We start from the raw sequence: 19,006 nt of genomic DNA, 5'->3' as shown, positions 1-19,006 counted from the left end.
GAAGGAGCATGAAGGAGGGGTTCAAGTGGCACTGCACATCCCTTGGGGTCAGCCAAACTCCGCAGTCACAGGATCGCAGGTTGGAAGGGACCCTTAGAGGTCATCTTGTCCAACCCCCTTGCAGTCAACAGGGACATCTCCAGCTAGATCTGGCTGCTCAGGACCCCGTCAAGTTTGACCCTGAATGTCTCCAGGGCCAGGGCCTCAGTCATTGCTGCAGCAGAGTAAAGCCAGGCAGAGGGAGCTATGGGGGAGCTTGAATTGGGCAATTAAAAAAGACCCCCCAAACAAGGCTGGGGTGGGCTGCCTGTATCCTCTTCTCCCTTCCTGCCTTGAAGCACTTGGAGCCCACAGCTGTGCTTCCATCCTTCCTGCCCCACAGGACATCCCACCCCTCTGGTGATCCCTGTGCTGAATTTGCTGCTGCTGGGAGGAAGGAAGGAGCTGAGATGCTATCTCCAGGGGTGTGAGCAGCTAAAGCAAGTCCTGAGGACCACTGGAGCCTCCCTGCCTGGGTGGCTGCTGGGAGTGTCCATGTCCAGGAGACCTGGATGTCACACTGCAGACATGCAGCATAGAAACATGGAATGGTTTGGGTGGGAAGGGATCTTTAAAGGTCATCCAGTCCAACCCTCCTGCAGTCAGCAGGGACAGCTGCAACTACAGCAGGGTGCTCAGAGCCCCAAAAACCTGACCTGCAATGGTTCCAGGGATGAGGCATCCCTCTGGGCAACCTGGGCCAGGCTCTCACCACCCCCAGGGTCAAACATTTCTCCCTTCTCTCCAGTCTGAATCTCCTTCTCTTATAGAATCATAGATCACAGAATCTTTTTGGTTTGAAAAGACCTTTAAGCTCATTGAGTCTAACCACTTCCAAGGCTGGTGCTAAACCATGTCCCTCAGCACCACATCTCTGCCTCTTTTAAACCCCTCCAGGCACAGGGATTCAGCCACTGCCCTGGGCAGAGTGGGCCAGGCCTTGACAACCCTCAAGAGGAAGAAATTGTTCCTCATGTCCAAGCTGAACATCCCCTGGCACAACCTGAGGCTGTTTCCTGTTGTCCTATTGCTTGTTCCTTTGGAAAAGAAACCAGCCCCTCCTGGCTCCAAGCTCTTTCAGGAGGTAGAAGGTCTCCCCTCAGCCTCCTTTTCTCTAGGCTGGACAACCCCAGTTCCCTCAGCTGCTCCTCACCATCCTTGTTCTCCAGACCCTTCACCAGCTTTGCTGCCCTTCTCTGGACCTGCTCAATGTCCTCCTTGGAGTGAGGGGCCCAAAACTGAACCTGGTGTTCGAGGTGGAGCCTCACTAGTGCTGATTACAGGGGGACAATCACCTCTCTAGTCCTGAAAGATCCACTGAGCTGCTCCTTGCCCCATCAAAACTGAGCTGCAGCTCTCAGAGATGCTCCCATTGCTGGGCTGGTGTAGGATGGGCAAAGCTGAGCACGCTGGCAGAACATCCCACAGACATAAATATAAGGTAGATTCAACATCCAGCATGGCAAATGCTGCTGGATTGCCCCCAGAGTTCCTGCAGCTGGGAATCATACAGAGCTTGGTGTTTGGATTTCAGAGCAGATAATTTATAGAGAAGCCCAGGGACAGGCTTTCATCTGCTGTGATGAAAGTTCATCTGGAACAACAATGCTTGGTGGAACCTGGCGCTTGGACCACACTGCAAACCCAAACATCTCCACTTGAAAGCGAGATGTTTCCATTTAAAACAAGAGCAAACATCTCTGCTGCTGCTTCTCCTTGCTCTTCCTCTCCACTGCTGCCATCTGGTTCAGATTAGTCCTGGATAAGGTCCCGTTTTGCTCAGGGAACTAGGAGGGGAACTTGGAGCTCCTTCTACTCATTTCAAGTATGACTTGAATGTGGTGAACAAAAGAAAACGCAACGAGCTCCAGCGTGCAAAGGGAATCAAAGGCACACAGCAGCTCCTCCTGCTGGGAAGTCACTTCTAAGGCACGGGAGATGGAGGTGAAGGGGCTGAGTTCCCACCTCAAAGAGAGGTTGCCGGTCCCTAATCCTCAGGCGACCACCGGCCCCGGTAGCAATGACCCCTGGGCAAGGGGGAAGCTGTGGTTGAAGTGGGGAATTTGGGGAGAAGCCCAGCTTGGTTAGATTGGGCCAGAACTGGGATCTGGGAGCAGAGGGTCCCCAGATAGTCTCCTGGCACCCATCACCATCTCACCCCAGTGAGAAACTGCTGTTTTCTCCAGCGAGGAGGAGCGACAGCCTTCCTCACCTCCCTGGAGAGGCTGCCAGCAACCTCTAGTAAGCTTGGCTGGGATGAAAAAGCCCTCCTCCCATGGGTGGGAAAAGTTCTTCCCAAGAAAAACCAAACATGAGGGAGCTTCTCAACACCAGGCAGTTAAATCCAGCCCCTTCTTGTGGCTTGCTGTTTACACAGCTCCTGTTTAGAGCCAGCTCTTGCCATAGCTGCTAATTTGATAGCACGTGACGGGTCGGAAACGCTCCCCAGAAGATGACAGAGGGAAAACAGTTGTTGCATCAGAGGCTGGAGCAAAGCAAGAGGGCCAGGAACTGTTTAGATTTGGGGTTGGTTGTGTTTTGGAGAGACAAAGAGGTGTCCTCAGCACAGGAGACACACGGACCTCCTGGAAGGGGGCAAGAGGAGGCCACAAACGTGAGCCAAGGATCATGTAAGGATAGGCTGAGAATGGTGGGGTTGTTCAGGGTGGAGAAGAGAGGGCTTCAGGGAGACCTTCTGGTGGCCTTTCAGGGCTTAAAGGGGGAGAGAAGAAAGCTGGGGACAGATTTTTGAGCAGGGCCTGCTGTGACAGGGCAAAGGGTGATGGTTTGAACTAAAAAAAGAGAGAGATTCAGACCAGAGAGAAGGAAGAGATGTTTGACTCTGAGAGTGGTGAGACCCTGGCCCAGGATGCCATGAGACAGGGGAAGATGTCCCATCCTTGGAACCTTTCCAGGGAAGGTTCTTTGGGGCTCTGAGCAACCTGCTCTAGTTGGAGATGTCCCTGTTGGCTCCAGAGGGGTTGGTCTCAAAGACCTTTAAAGGTCCTTTCCCACCCAAACCAGTCTGAAATTCTATGATCCCTTCAGCAGCAAATGACTTCAAAAGCCACCCAGAGCTGGGTGGTGCCCTGTGCACTCCAGTGCCATGGGACTGCCACCTCCACCACTCCCAGCACGTTGGTAGAGGCCCTTGTTGCTGGTCCTGCTATTCTAGGAGAGAGTGGGATGCTTGGCTCTGGATCTGCCTGCAGGAGCAGGTGCTGTGGTCTGGACTAGGCAGGACCCCAGTCCTGTGAGAGGTGCCTGGAGGAAATGGCAGCAGCTCCTTGCTCCGATTCCACGAGTCTTACGGTTCAACGATTCTGTGATTCCATGACCCAAGCTGAGCCCCTGGGACTGTACAAGGAGCTCATTTGCCAACCCCACATCGGCCTGGGTCTTGCTGGCTGCAGCACCCCTGCTCAGACAGGCACGTGCCCAAGCTGGAGACCAGGCTGGAGGCTGCAGGGTCCCACCTCCAGCCGGGCAGAAGCAGAGGCTGCGTCCGGATGCCGCAGCAGATGGGAAGGTGGTGGCCAGACTCGGGAGCTCTCCTCCCAGCATGGAGGGCATGGAAACAAGACTCCATTTTAAGCAGAGCATCCTGGCAAGCAGCCTGGGCTGTGGGAAGCCAGCCCAGGCAATTGAAGAAGGGTTTTCCATAGCTGGAGCCTGTTGTTTGGTGGATGTGTTTGGCAGTTGCCTCCAACATGCATTTTAAAGGCAAACCTGAGACGCTTGGCCCACTTGCTTTTTTCCCCCTTGCAGCATGAGCACCCCCAAGCCTCCCTGGCTGTGGGGGAAGCAGGGAGGGGTGATGTGATACCATCAGGGTGGGCAGAATGACCATTTCCCCCCAGCCTCTCCTGCAAATCTGCTTGGGCAACCTGCCAAGGATCCCCACTTTCATCATGTCATCAGAAATGAGATCTGCTCCCCAGCTGGAAAACCACCCCACAGTGCTTGGGAAAGGGGCTGGTGAAGCAGTAGCTGATGGGGTCCCACCAAAGATCCTGGCTATTTCCAGTACCCCCAAGCTCTGCACCACCCTCTGCCCCCATCTGCTGTTCCCACCCAGACTTTTTAGAGGTTTGGAGTATGTGATAACTTTTCAATCAGGAGCCTGGTCTCTGAAAAGCTAGTGGGTAAGCAATGTAGTATGTCATGTACTAAATACATGGGGGAATGGAATGAAGCTGGAGGTGGAGAGATTCAGGCTGGAGGTGAGGAGGAGGCTCTTCACCATGAGAGTGGTGAAGCCCTGGAATGGGTTGTCCAGGGAGGTGGTTGGGGCCCCATCCCTGGAGGTGTTTAAGCCCAGGCTGGCTGAGGCTCTGGCCAGGCTGATCTAGTGTGGGGTGTCCCTGCCCATGGCAGGGGGGTTGGAACTGGATGATCCTTGTGGTCCCTTCCAACCCTGACTGATACTATGATTCTATGACATGCTAAGGGAGGAAAGTGCTGAGAAAGGAGTCTCAAGTCAAACACTTCTCCAAGTGGCTTTTGTGTGTCACCTCCCTGTGGCCCCTCATCTTGGCTGAACCCAGGGTTCACTCCACCATTTTGGAGGACTGAGCCCAGAGGGCACCACAGCATTTTAAGCCTGGGATCACCTCACTACCATCATCATCCCCACATGCCTGCACTGCCAAGCCTGAGGAGCAAAGCAGGACAACCCTTCACGCACAACGCATGGAGGAAGTTCATCAGCTCTCCTCTCTTGGTGGTTTTTAAGAGGCTCTTTGACCCTTCTCCAGCGCCAGAAGCGCTCCCAGCCCACCCACCCACACATGCTGCACACATTTCGTGCTGCTCTGGGTTAATTCTCCGGCAAATGTCAGCAGGGTCCTGGTGGAAACGTGGGGCTGGAGGTGGAGTCTGGGGGTGACTTCCGTGGGGTGACTCAGGCTGGAAGCACAGCTCAGCCAAACGCTGCTGCCAGAAGGTCTCCTGCTGCTACTTTGTACCAGTTTTGTCTCTGCTTCCCCTTCCCTGCTCCTTTCCATCGCTTTCTGCTGCGCTTGGTGTTGGGAGTGACCCCATCAGAGAGCTCCAACAGGGAGGTTTGGGGCAGCTGTGCTGAAACCTGGGTGCATGTCACAAGCTCTGGACATTCACATGCTCAGCCCCGGCCGGGCTGGAGCCACCTGGGTCTGAGCCAGCAGAGCAGCTGCTGGAGCAACAGCTGCTCCCAAAGCATAGAGCCATTAAGGCTGGGAAGGAACTCGAAGATCAGCAAGTCCAGCTGTCAACCCAACACCACCATGCCCACTAAACCATGTCCCAACACCTCCAAGGATGCTCCTGCTGCCTTCTCCCAGGGGACAGCACCAGGTCCTCTTCTCTGTCCCCTGGTCACTTCCCTCCATCCCTAGGGCTGCTGAAGCAGAACCTCAGCACCCCAGTGATACCTTCTGAGGTTGCAGCAGGAGCCCACTGTCAGCTAGGAGTTAAAAGATAAATGAGCTCATTAGGATGCAGGTGCTAATTAGCACCTTTTGCTTAAAAGGGCTGAAGGTGACTCAGGAGTGGTTGGTTGTTGGTGCTGTGAGGAGCTGTGGAGTTCTGCCTTCCCTGGTGCTGTGAGGAGCTGTGGAGTTCTGCCTTCCCTGGTGCTGTGAGGAGCTGTGGAGTTCTGCCTTCCCTGGTGCTGCAGGTATGCTAGAGGGGCACCAAATGCTAGAGTCACAGGATGGTTTGGGTTGGAAGAGGCTTTTGAGCAGGGCCTCTTGTGACAGGACAAGAGGTGGTGGCTTGAACTAAATGATGGAGATTTAGACTGGAGAGAAAGGACAGAGGGAACTCGGGTCAGGCTGTTTGGGGCTCTGAGCAACCTGCTCTAGTTGCAGATGTCCCTGCTGGCTGCAGAGGGTTGAACTAAATGACCTTGAAAGGTCCATTCCAGCCCAAACCATTCTGTGATCCTTGGCAAGAGGTTCAAGGAGAGGTTGTTTCTCCGGAGTGTTGGCCACTGCCATCTTCACACATTATTCCCCTAGCCCCCAGCCTGAGCATGTGAAAGCCTAACTTCCAGGATCTGGCAGGTTCACTTCTGGTGTTGGGGAGCCCAGAGTAGCCCCCAAATACCCAAAACATCTGCCAAAACATCTTTAGGGTGCTGCAGCTTTGTAACAACCTTGTCAGTGGTGCCTACTGACAGGGCAAGGGGCAATGAGCAGAAACTGGAAGCCAGGAGGTTCCACATGAACAGTAGGAGAAGGTTCTTTGGTGTGAGGGTGCTGGAGCCCTGGAGCAGGCTGCCCAGAGAGGTTGTGGAGTCTCCATCTCTGGAGAGCTTCCAAACCCACCTGGCCATGGTGATCCTGGGCAAGCTGCTGTGGCTGCCCCTGCTTTAGCAGTGGGGTTGGCCTGGATGATCTCCAGAGGTCCCTTCCAACCCCCACCATGCAGGGATTGGAGAGGATCTTGACTGCAAAACAGCTTGGGTGAGCATGGGCTTGGATCAAAGGCATTCACATTTGGTCTGGGTCCACTTAATGCTTCTCAAGGTGATGAAAGGGGGCTCTGTGCATGTGTGTGAAGTGCAAAACCCCATAAAAGATTCCTCTTCTGTAAATCCCTGCAGCTGAAACGGGGGCCTGGGACCAGCTGCCAAGAGCTGTGGAGGAGAATCCAGTCCACCAGCTCTGGGTTGATTGCTGTAACAGACTTGAGCACAGCAGCAGAACAAGAATTTGGAGCTGCTCTGAATGGCTTTCAGGTGTCAGCAGGTAGCATAAACAGGGGGCTCTGAGGCTAAATGAAAGGCATGGCCATAAATGTATTAACAAAACAACAGGCTTAGGAGTAATCAGAGACTCGACTCCAGAACCCAGGAGGATTTCATGTGATAGGAGCATGGAAAGAAAGTTGCAGGAGTAATTTTGCAGCTGAGATCCCTCAGTGATGGTTATTGCAGGGGTTGTAGCCCTGGAGATGCTCAGGCCTGGGTGGGTTTGCTGCCAGCAGGAGCTGGTAGATGTTGGTTGTGCTGTTGGGCTGTCCTGTGCTGGGATGGCTGTGGAGCAGGGTGAAGTGTCACCCCAGCCCTTGTTTGGTGGGGGGGTTCCTCTACTCCTCTAGTAGTTGAGGCCACATCTAGGGTATTTGATCCAATTCTAAGCTCCCCAGTTCCAAAAGAGAGAAGAAAAAAACCTACTGGATAGAGCCCAGTGGAGGCTCCAAAAGTGAGGGAGGGACTGGAGCATCTCTCTGGGGAGGGAAGGCTGAGAGCCTTGGGGCTGTTGAGCCTGGGGAAGAGCAGCCTGAGAGGGGATCTGCTCAGTGCTCAGCAAGTGCTAAAGGGTGGGGGGGGCAAGAGGATGGAGCCAGACTCCTCTCAGTTTTGCTCAGCAGCAGGATCAGAGGCAATGACCACAAAGTGGAACCCAGGAGCTCCCATCTGAAGATGAAACTTCTTTGGTGTGAGGAGCCCTGGAGCAGGCTGCGCAGAGAGGTTGTGGAGTCTCCTTCTCTGGGGAGCTTCCAAACCCCTCCCTGGCCACTATGACGCTGGGCAAGCTTCTGTGGCTGCCCCTGCTTTAGCAGTGGGTGACCTCCAGAGGTTCTTTCCATCCTCACCATGCTGGGATGCTGGGGTTCCGTAACTTGCTCTCATGAGGCTGTTGGTGTCCCACACCATCGCCAGCCCACAGCGTCAAGCTCATCTCGCGTCCAGCCTCCCCATCTCCCTGCAGCCTCTGATGACGCTGGGGCTGGTGGTGGTGAGAAAAAGGTTTGCAACCCTTACCTCTTTTTCTAGAGCAGGAAGGGGTGCAGTGACTTGGGGGGGGGGGTGGAGTGATGACATCATTTGAGGCACTTTAAGCAAATAAACAAGCACATTCACCACTGGGCTGGCTCCTCTTTGCCTTGACCACCTGCGTGACTTACTGCTCCTAATGAAACAGATGTTTTCCCAGCAGTCTGGCCTGGAGGAAAATGTCTGTTAAAAAAAAAACCATTTTAAAATGACATATTCTTCTAGTTACAGTTTGCAAAATTCTAGTTATTTCTATATTTGATTTCTGGCTTGATTTCTTTAACTAAGCAGAACCTCCTCCAGTCAGGGAGGGGATGGCCTCTGCTGCTAGGATGTGCCGCGGCGCTGGCGGCAGCTGGGAAAGGAGCTGGAGACAGGAGAAAGTTGGCTTTGAGAGGGCTTTGTGGGGGTGATGAAAGTTGGCTTTGCCCTTAATTACATGCTTAATTAAAAAGGAAACAAAGGGGCTGGTTGGGGATGGTTCACGTTCAGCTGAGGGTCCCTCCTGCGGAGCCCTCCCTGGCTTGCGTCGAGCCAGCCAGCCCTCCCCAGGAACGGCTGGCTGGAGAAAGCAAAGGATGTGGAAATAATTAAAGCTCCAGGTTTATGAGGATGATTTTCAAGCTATTTTAAAGCTGTAGCTGCACCAAAAGATGTGGAGAAGCTTAAAAAAAAATGTGGCCTTTTACCAAGCAGCAGCTGAGAAGCTGAGATGGAAGAGAGGGCATTGGGATGCGCTGTAAGAAGCAGCGTGAGCAGAAGGATGAGGGAGGTGATTCTCCCCCTCTGCTCTGCACTTGGGAGACCCCACTGGGCATCCAGTGTTGATGCCCCCAACACAAGAAGGACGTGGGTCTGTTGGAGTGGGTCCAGAGGAGGCCACAAAGCTGATCAGAGGGCTGGAGCACCTCCCCTGTGGGGACAGGTTGGGAGAGTTGGGGCTGCCCAGCCTGGAGAAGGCTCCAGGGAGACCTTAGAGCAGCCTTCCAGTACCTGAAGGGGGCTGCAAGAGAGCTGGGGAAGGACTTTGCTAAAGGGCTTGTAGTGACAGGACATGGGGGAATGGATTGAAGAACAGGGAAGATTTAGACTAGGGATGAGGAAGAAACTCTTTCCAGGGGGGGTGGTGAGACACTGGAAGGGGTTGCTGAGGGAGGTTGTGGATGCCCCCTCCCTGGAAGTGTTCAAAGCCAGGTTGGATGAAGCTTCTACTAGGTCTAGTGGAAGGTGTCCCTGCCCTTGGTGATGGGGTTATAACTAGGTGACCTTTAAGGTCCCTTCCAACCCAAACCATTCCATGCTAAGCAGTTGGTGCTGCTTTGAACCTGAGAGCATTGACAGAAACGGATGTGGGCATTGATTCCTTGGATTTGGGGAGTCTTCAAACTCAGATTTGCTGTTAACCCCAAACTGTTTTGCACATTAGCCACTGATATCAACCTTTGTGGCACTGGGCTGCACTTCCTGGCCAGCTTTATCCCATCCCAGCAGCATCCTGACATCAGAAGAGATGCTTTTAGACACCACTCTTGACTCCAGCACAAATATGGCAGGCAGATGGCATAGGGGGGAAAAAAGATATCTGTTTTTTTTTTTTCCATGAAAAGAAAGACCTCAAAACCTGCTCCCTGACAGATTTATTCAGTTTAGGAAGGTGCTCATTTATCAAAGCTCCCTGTTGGGTATAAATATCTTTTGTGAATGGAATCGTTCTGTGTTTGCCAGAACTCAGGAAGGGCAAAGCAGAGAGTGGAGTTTCCTCACTTCTATTGCACCCTGATGAATGGATCTCTTTAGGATGGGGTTTATCCGTGGTAGAGAGTGTTAGGGGTGCCTGGGCTGATCTAAGGTGGGCTCCCCATGCAGTACAGAACCACAGAATCATAGGTTTTCATTGGAATGGACCTTCAAGGGTCATCTAGACCGACCCCCCCTATACAGTCAGCCCCTGCAGCTAGAGTAGGCTGCTCACAACCTGACCTGCAATGGGTTCAGGGATGAGGCATCTTCCACTTCTCTGGGCAACCTGGGCCAGGGTCTCACCACCCTCAGAGTCAAACACCTTTTTTCCTTCTCTCCAGTCTGTATCTCTGTCTTTCAGTTCAAACCATCACCTCTTGTCCTGTCACAACAGACCCTGCTCAAAAGTCTGTCCCCCACTTTCTTCTCTCCCTTTTGAAGTCCTGAAAGGCCACCAGAAGGTCTCCTTGGAGCTTACAATCATAGTATGCACAGGGTTGGAAGGGACCCTCAGACATCATCTTGTCCAACATCTCCAACTAGAGCAAGCTGCTCAGGGGCCCAGTAAGTTTCACCTTGAATATCTCCAGGGCTGGGACCTCCACCACATCTCTGGGCAAGCTGCTCCACCACCCTCATTGTGAAGAACTTTCCCCTTCTGTCTAACCTAAACCTACCCTGCTCTGGTTTTCTCCAGGCTGAGCAACCCCAGATCTTTCAGCCTGTCCTCGCAGCAGAGCTGCTCCATCTTCTGATCCAGCCTTGGTGATTCCAGCACCCCCATGTCAGGTCAGGGCATGTCCCCAGCTGTGGGTCACACTTGCAGAGGACCAGTAGCAGCAGGATCTGGCTGCTTCTGCAGCCACTGGTATGTCCCTGGTGCACAGTGGCAGGGAATTTTTCCTCTGTTCCTAATCTGTCCCAGGCCTGGGACTGGTTTGGGCAGCAAAACATCATTTTTCTATTACAAGCCAGGGCAGGTTTCTTGCTTATGCTGCATCCTTCCCCTGAGCTGGAGTTTCTGTCACACTGACTCATCCCTGCTTGCCCAGATGCCATCATTTAACCATCTCCTGCTCCTGCCTGCCTCCAGGAACACCATCTGGAGATGGTCAGGGTGGTGTGATTCACAAAATCACAGTTCTGGGCCCCTCAGTTTAGGAAGGACATCGAGACACTTGAACGTGTCCAGAGAAGGGCAACAAGGCTGGGGAGAGGTCTGGAGCACAGCCCTGTGAGGAGAGGCTGAGGGAGCTGGGGTTGCTTAGCCTGGAGAAGAGGAGGCTCAGGGGAGACCTTCTTGCTCTCTACAACTCCCTGAGGGGTGGTTGTAGCCAGGAGGGGGTTGGTCTCTTCTCTCAGGCAACCAGAACAAGGGGACACAGTCTCAAGCTGTGCCAGGGGAAGTTTAGACTCGAGGTGAGGAGAAAGTTCTTCACTGAGCAACTCATTTGTCATTGGAATGTGCTGCCCAGGGAGGTGGTGGAGTCATCATCTCTGGAGGTGTTCAAGAGGGGATTGGATGTGGCACTTGGTGCCATGGTCTAGTCATGGGGTCTGTGGTGACAGGTTGGACTCGATGATCCTTGAGGTCTCTTCCAACCTTAGTGATACTGTGAAAATGAACAAGGGGAGAGTGGATGTGGGACCACCACCAGGCAGTGGAGGCTGCAGGAGCTCCACTTAGCCTTTGCAGGCAAGGTTTCTGCATGTGCCACAAGCTGGAGCTGCAGAAGGGTCCACCTTGGGAATGCCCAGGAATCCATCTTGGAAATATAATGCTGAAATAACCTGTGGGGGAATGTGAATAAAGTCAGAGGAAACTCAAGCTTGGAAGCTTGAACTAGGGCAAAAGAAAAGCAGGGAGCTGGGGAATTTCTTTCCTGCAGCTGCTGTAGCAAAACCAAAAAAAAGGGTGATTCTTCCTCAGCCTATTTCACTGCAAAAGCCATGGAAGGAGCTAAAAGCCCAGCAAAAGACAAGGAGAATCCTCTGCAATGCTGTGGTGTGACTTGCTGTTGAGCAAGGGATGGAGTGAAAGCTTTGATGCCTTTCCCAGCTCACGATGCTCCCGTGGCTCCACAGCACTCTTGTCCCCTGGGCTGGTTCTGTGGTCTGGAGGGAGGAAAGGAAGCCACCTGCTCGTTGAGATAATGAATTCCTCACCCTAAAATACTTCTCCTGTCCCCTCCAGAATCCAGCAGGCATTTGCTTGGAGGCTGAGGCTGGGTTTTGGGGCGAGCCAGCCTGCCAGCTGTGGTGATCAAGGCTTTCAGACTTTCCTTTTTTGTGCATTTTTTTTCTCCCTGGGTTTCACGAGCTGGATGCCTTGGGATGGGGTTTCCTGCTCTGCAGACAATGCTGCATGGCAGGGACAGCCAGCACAGGCAGCCAGGGGAGGGTGAAAAGTAGGGTCAGCTTTCCCTATAAAGAACTGGCTGGCTTTAGATCTTCAACCCTTGGATTTCATTATGATATAGATGTTCCCCCTCCGCCTCCCTCCTGTTTTTCCAGAAATAATCTGAGAATGTGCTGGCACCCAGCTATGGAGCAAAAGCTTGGATTTCAATAACAAAGCAAGCACCTTCTTCTGGCTGGTCCTCAGTTAGAAAAATCCATCTTTCAGCTTCAGACTGGGGGGGGGTTTGGGCAGAAATTCTTTCCAGTGAGGGTGGTGAGACACTGGAACAAGTTGCCCAGGGAGGCTGTGGATTGCCTCCTCCCTTGGAGGTGTTCAAAACCAGGTTGAGGACGAGGTGTTGAGCAACCAGGTCTGGTGGGAAGTGTCTCTGGCAATGCCAGGGGGGTTGAAATAGATCCCCAAGGTCCCTTCCAACCCAAACCATTCTATGAATGTAGGAAATTCTTTGGCAGAAGCAGGAGGTGTTGCACTTTAGCATTACATCTAAAGCAAGGCAGACTGAGAGAGGATGCCTTCAGGATGATGCTTTTCCCCTGTCTTGGTCCAACACCTGACCATGGCTGGGCTGTGAGGTTGCCCAGAGAGGCAGAAGAGCTGTCCCTGGAACCATTCTAGGCCAGGCTGTCTAGGGGTTCTGGGCAGTCTGCTCTAGTTGCAGATGTCCCTGCTGGCTGCAGGGAGGTTTGACTGGATGACATTTAAGGTCCCTTCCAACCCCAACCATTCCATGATCCTATGAATCATAGGGCAGTGAGGAACACAGAATTATTTGAGTTGTAAAAGACCTCCAAGATCATCAAATCCAACCATTTTCTAACTCTCTCAGGGCCACTACTACACAGAATCACCAAGGTTGGAAGAGACCTCAAAGATCATCCAGTCCAACCTGTCACCACAGACCTCATGACCAGACAATGGCACCAAGTGCCACCTCCAATCCCCTCTTGAACACCTCCAGGGATGGGGACTCCACCACCTCCCTGGGCAGCACATTCCAATGGCTAACAACTCTCTCTGGGAAGAACTTTCTCCTCACCTTGAGTCTAAACTCGACCTTGAGACTGTGTCCCCTTGTTCTGGTGCTGGTTGCCTGGGAGAAGAGACCAACCTCTTCCTGGCTACAACCACCCTGAGCCTCCTCTTCTCCAGGCTACTACACCCTACCCTTGAGCACCATATCTTGATGGCTTTGAAATCCCTCCAGGGAATGCAATTCAAGCACTTCCCTGGGCAGCCTCTTCCAGTCTTTGAATCTTCCATCCCTCTGCAAACCCTCTGGCAGAGGCAATATCCCAGGTTGCCAGCTCGGCACGGGGATGTGGCTGGCTGCTGGGCATCAGTGTCAGCAAGGCAGAAGACCACTGCACTCCTCCTCTGCAGGAGCACTTGGGCAGTGATGGCCTTACCAGAGCATGGAGAACAAAGCAGAGCACTCTCCAGAGACCTGGAATCTGTTAAATCTATCTCCAGGATCTAAAAATGGTTCCTCCTGACTTGTTACAGAGAGGGCTGCCTAGAAAAGGCCAGCAGCCAGTGCCCTTGGGGTCAGGTGCAGGGGGAGCCAGGATCCCTTTTTGCTGCCCAGTGGTGTTTCTGGTTTGGAAAGACACTTGGGCTGCTTGGGTGGGGGGGAAGTGTTTTGTGGAAGTGTAAAGGCTTGTTGGAGTGACCCAGTTGTGTCTTGGAGTGGGCAATGTGCTGATTTTCTGCAGTTCTGGAGAGATCACCAAAAATATTCAATCCTCAGCTGGTGTACAGGGGAACAAGAATTCCCACTAAGGAACATGGGAGGGCTGGGCTCAGCCTTGCGGTGCTGCTGGTCTGGAGAGTGCTTTGGAAGCTGCTGTGGAAGTGAGCAGTGAGGAGGAGCTGGTAGGATTCCTGTCATGTTGGTCTTGAGGCTCAGGTCAGATTTGTATTTCCCTCTTCTGGAGGTTTTGAACCAAAGAATCATGGGACTGTTTTGGTTGAAAGAGACCTTTAAGGTCATGGAGTCCAACCCTTAACCTAGCACTGCCAGGTCACCACCAAACCATGAACCTCAGAACCACATCTTCAGGGCTCTGAAACCTCTCGAGGGATGGGGACTCCACCACTGCTCTGGGCAGCCTGGGCCAGGGCTTGACAACCCTCAAGGGGAAGAAATTCTTCCTCATTTCCAACCTAAACCTCGCCTCAGGCAACCTGAGGCCATTTCCTCTTCTCCTATTGCTTATTCCTTGGGAGAGGAGACCAACCCCCCCCGGCTCCAACCTTATTTCAGGAAGTTGTAGACAGCCAGAAGGTCTTCCCTCAGCCTCCTTTTCTCCAGGCTGACCAACCCCAGTTTCTTCAGCTGCTCCTCACAAGACCTGTGCTCTAGACCCTTCACATCTGAGGAAGCTGTTCTTCCCCATGAGAGTGGTGAAGCCCTGGAATGGGTTGTCCAGGGAGGTGGTTGGGGCCCCGTCCCTGGAGGTGTTTAAGTCCAGGCTGGATGAGGCTCTGGCCAGGCTGATCTAGTGTGGGGTGTCCCTGCCCATGGCAGGGGGGTTGGAACTAGATGATCCTTGTGGTCCCTTCCAACCCTGACTGATACTATGATCTTGCACTGAGACTGTTGGATTCTTCCCCTTTCAGAAGAAAAACCTCACACTTTGGTCTCAGTGTAAAACTTCACATCCTTTCCTTTACCTGCCCTGAAGCACATCCATCAGAATCACCAAGCTCTGCAGGAGATGGCTGGCTGATGTCCCCCCTCTCTGGAACCATTCAGGGCCAGGCTGGACAGGGCCTTGAGCAACCTGATTTAGTAGGACATGTCCCTGCTCATGGCAGGAGAGTTGAAACTAGATGATTTTTAGAGTCCCTTCCAACCCAAAGCATTCTATGATGCTGCCAGGGCACCCTCCCAATCTGGTGTCCATCAGGTGAGGGATGTGTGTGTGTCTGCCTCCTACTTTGACTTTACTTTACTTGACTCCTACTTTAACACAATTCCCACCTTGGTAGAGCCAGTGGAGCTGTGTGGGTTCAAGTCATAACCCTTATTTAATTCCCAGGGGAAAGCTCTGGGCTCAGGGTGATGGTGCACGTGAGATGGATGGATGGATGCAGAGGATTTGGGTTCAGCATCCTTCTCCTTGTGCTTTTCCACACAACAAGAAGGAAAGCTCATTTGAAAAGTCTTTTATCCCCCCCACTCCCTCCTCCTTCACACATGATTTCATGCCTAGAGTTACTTCTACCCTTGCATATTTTCCCTTCCAGGAGGTTCAGCAGTGCATCCATCAAGCTCCCCTGACTTTTTTTTCTCAGGACCTGCCAAGTGCAGGCAGCCAGTTTGGCACCTCCTCTGACACATCAAGCTTTGAATGTCTTTACCATTCGTGTTTGGGGCTTCTTGTGTCACTTCAGTTGATTTACACTGGGGGGGGGGAGGGGGGGGGAAGGAAAAGAGAAACAAAACCACCCCCCAAACATCTAAACCCAAACTAAATTCCTGTTGCACAGCAGTTGCCTCCAGAGGGGGAGGAATTGGAGGCAGCAGAGACCTGCAGCTGTGAGAAGCACTTCTGGGGAGCAGGAGATAAAGTAACATCCAGAAAAGATAGCTCAGAATAGTTCTGTAAGAGGATTCTTTTTTCCAACAGGGGAAAAAGAAAAGCTCTGTTTCTGTTTTTGTCAGGGACATAGTTCGTTTCTTGGGCTGGGAAGGAGTTAAGTGCAGCTTAGGATGTGGAGAATCACCAAATGGTAGCAGTTGGAATGGATCTTTGGAGATCTTTGAGTCCAACCCACTCCCCTCACCAAAGCAGGTTCACCTACAGAAGCTCACCCTGGAATGTGTCCAGGCAGGTTTTGAAGGTCTCCAGAGATGGAGACTCCACCACCTCTCTCTGGGCAGCATGCTCCAGGGCTCCATCACCATTACATTAAAGTTCCTCCTCCTATCTTCTCAGGATCTCAGGTAGTGATAGGACTAGGGGGAATGGAATGAAGCTGGAGGTGGGGAGATTCAGGCTGGAGGTGAGGAGGAAGTTCTTCCTCATGAGAGTGGTGAAGCCCTGGAATGGGTTGTCCAGGGAGGTGGTTGGGGCCCCGTCCCTGGAGGTGTTTAAGCCCAGGCTGGATGAGGCTCTGGCCAGGCTGATCTAGTGTGGGGTGTCCCTGCCCATGGCAGGGGCATTGGAACTAGATGATCCTTGTGGTCCTTTCCAACCCTGACTGCTACTATACTCATCTTTAGATGGAACTTCTGGTGTTCAAGTTTGTGCCTGTTACCAGTTGTCTTGGTACTGGGCACCACTGAACAAAGCCTGGCCCCATCTTCCTGACCCCCACCCTTGAAGCATTTATAAGCATTGCTCAGATCCCCCCTCAGTCTTCTCTTCTCCAGACTAAAAAGCCCCAATTCTCTGTCTTTCCTCATCAGAGGGATGCTCCAGTCCCCTCAGCATCTTTGTAGTCCTTTGCTGTACCCTTTCCAGCTAGTCCCTGTCCTTCTTGAACTGGGGAGCCCAGAGCTGGACCCAGCACTTCAGATACAGCCTCATCAGAGTAGAGGGAGAGGTAGGAGAGCCTCCCTTGACCACATTCTTCTTGATGCACCCTCATGCAGCCTTCTTGGCCATGAGGGCAGGTTACTGCCCCATGGTCATGGGCAGGTGATGCACTCAGGATGCAGAAGCCACCCTTGGACCCTTGAGCTTACCTTGGATCAGGAGTAAAACCCCTTAACCATAAGATGTTGGGGGTATGTGTGGAGGAGATGTGAGAAGGTTCCAAGCTGTGATACCTGGGAACTCATCTAGAGAGCTTCTGCTACGGGTCAGGCAAGGAATTCAGATCACAGTTCCTCAGCAGAAGCTTGGCCCCAGGGGATTCAGTTTAATAATTCATCATCTGGGCTGGGGTGGATGTTTGTTCACTCAGAGCTGGAAATAAACAGGGAGAGACTAAATAAATAGGGGGAGGGGGGGAATAATGCTGGGTAAGTAAACAAAGACATTCCTGGGTAACAAAAATAAAAGCTCCTTTTGAAGGTCAGTGGTCTGTAAATGTGGGGTTTGGGAAGGCTGCTTGAATCGTGGCAGCACCACACATCTGGCATCTGGGGTCCCCCTTGGAGATGACTGACTTTAAATATAGAGGGAGACCCCAACCCACAGCTCCTTCCTTGCTTCCCTGCACCCTGAGGCTCATCCCAGGGCTGCTGCAGCTCTCCCAGCTCCCTGCCCTTACTGGTGGGCTTTGGGGCTCCAACAGTTCCATGAGCAGAGTTCTAACACACCTCAAAGAGCAGCTTTGGGGCTGCAAAGTCATCTGCTTAGGGTATTTTTGATTTAAACTAAGAGATCCATGATTCTGTGACCTGGGCTCTACATCTGTCTCCTTGTCTGTCACAGTTTGAAGTTCCTGCTTTCAGCATCCTGGGTCAGCTGCAGGCTCCTTCCCCCTCCCTTCACCATCCTGTTGGACACAGAGCCCTCACCCACCTGGTTCTCCAGGAGAACTAAGGAGGAGACAGCCATGAGCAGCACCCAACTCCAGCAGCAACATCAGGGATGAATTAGACCCCAAGAGCAGAGAGACTGCTCTGGGGAAGTGGTGCTGCAGCCCTCCACTGGCTCTTCTTTTATCCCTCCTCTTTGGAGGTGGATGTTTAGAGCTGGGTGCCCATTGCCAAGACACCAAGAAACATACACCAAGGAAGGTTTCAGCCATGGAATTCCATATAGAATGTTCAAAATTAACCTTTTGGGGAGGGGAGGGGGGGCTTTGCCCCCAGCATCAGTCCAGCTGCAAAAGGATTTGGCCCCAGTGTGTGAGCTTTGGTGGCATGGGAGGAGAGAAGAGCAGCATTTGGGAGAGGACTAATAAATACAGCTTATGTTAATTGAGTGCTGGGAGCTAAGGGCCAAAGTTCTTCCAAACACAGTGGGGGTGCCAAGTTGCTGCTTTCTGGAGGTTAAAGGCCTGTCCTCTTTCTGGAGGAGAGAGGAAAAAAGCCAGTGGGGCTCTGCAGCACTTCACTAGAGCTGTGTCTCTTGTCTTGGTGCATGTTTTACAGCTTCCTATGGAATGGACCTTACAGATCATCCAGTTCCAACCTCCCTGCCACAGTCAAGGACACCTCCCACCAGCCCAGCTTGCTCAGGGACTCATCCAGCCTGGCCCTGAGCACCTTCAGGGAAGGGGTATCCGCAACCTCCCTGGGCAACCTGTTCTACTGTCTCACTGGAATGAATTGATTCCTAATCTCCAGTCTAAATCTCCCCCCCTCAAGCTTCCATCCACACCCTCTCATCCTATCACTACAAGCCCTCATCCTATCACTACAAAAGGCTCCTCCACAGATCTCCTGTAGCCCCCTTTGGGTACTGGAAGGCTGCTTTAAGGTCTCCCTAGTGCCTTCTTTTTTTTCCCAGGAAGGGGGCATCCATGACCTCATCCCTGAGGTTGCTGCTGGGGCTGGGTGTTGCTCATGGCTGTCTCCTCCTTAGTTCTCCAGGAGAAGCAGGTGGGTGAGGGCTCTGTGTCCAGCAGGAAGGTGAATGCAGGGGCAAGGAGCCTGCAGCTGACCCAGGATGCTGAAAGCAGGAACATCAAACTGTTCTGGCAAGGAGGCAGATGTGGAACAGATCGTTCAGATTGAATCAAGAGACCTTGAGGAGAAGATGTTACAGCCCCAAAACTGCTTCCTGAGGTGTGTTAAAACCCTCTCCAAAAAATTGCTTCTCCCTGCAGGGGGGTTGGACACAATGACCTTTGGGAGTCCCTTCCAGCCCTATGCATTCTACAGTTCTATAATCATCAAGTCCAACCATCTTCTAGCATAACTCAGGGTTGATTCCATGGGTGTCCTGAGTCCTGGCTCAGCATCTTTCTCTTCTTTACAGAATCCCAGCATGGTAGGGCTTGGATGGGACCTCTGGAGATCATCCAGTCCAATCCCCTGCTGAAGCAGGGCACCCACAGCAGCTTGCCCAGGATCACAATGGCCAAAGGGGTTTGGAAGCTCTCCAGAAAAGATGACTCCACAATCTCTCTGAGCAGCCTGC

This window comes from Melanerpes formicivorus, unplaced genomic scaffold (assembly GCF_026170545.1).
Source record: "Melanerpes formicivorus ecotype bairdi unplaced genomic scaffold, bMelFor1.0.p_v2 SCAF_10, whole genome shotgun sequence".
Lineage (NCBI taxonomy): Eukaryota > Metazoa > Chordata > Aves > Piciformes > Picidae > Melanerpes > Melanerpes formicivorus.
The sequence above is the reverse complement of the archived record's forward strand: the minus strand, read 5'-3'. Positions refer to the sequence as shown.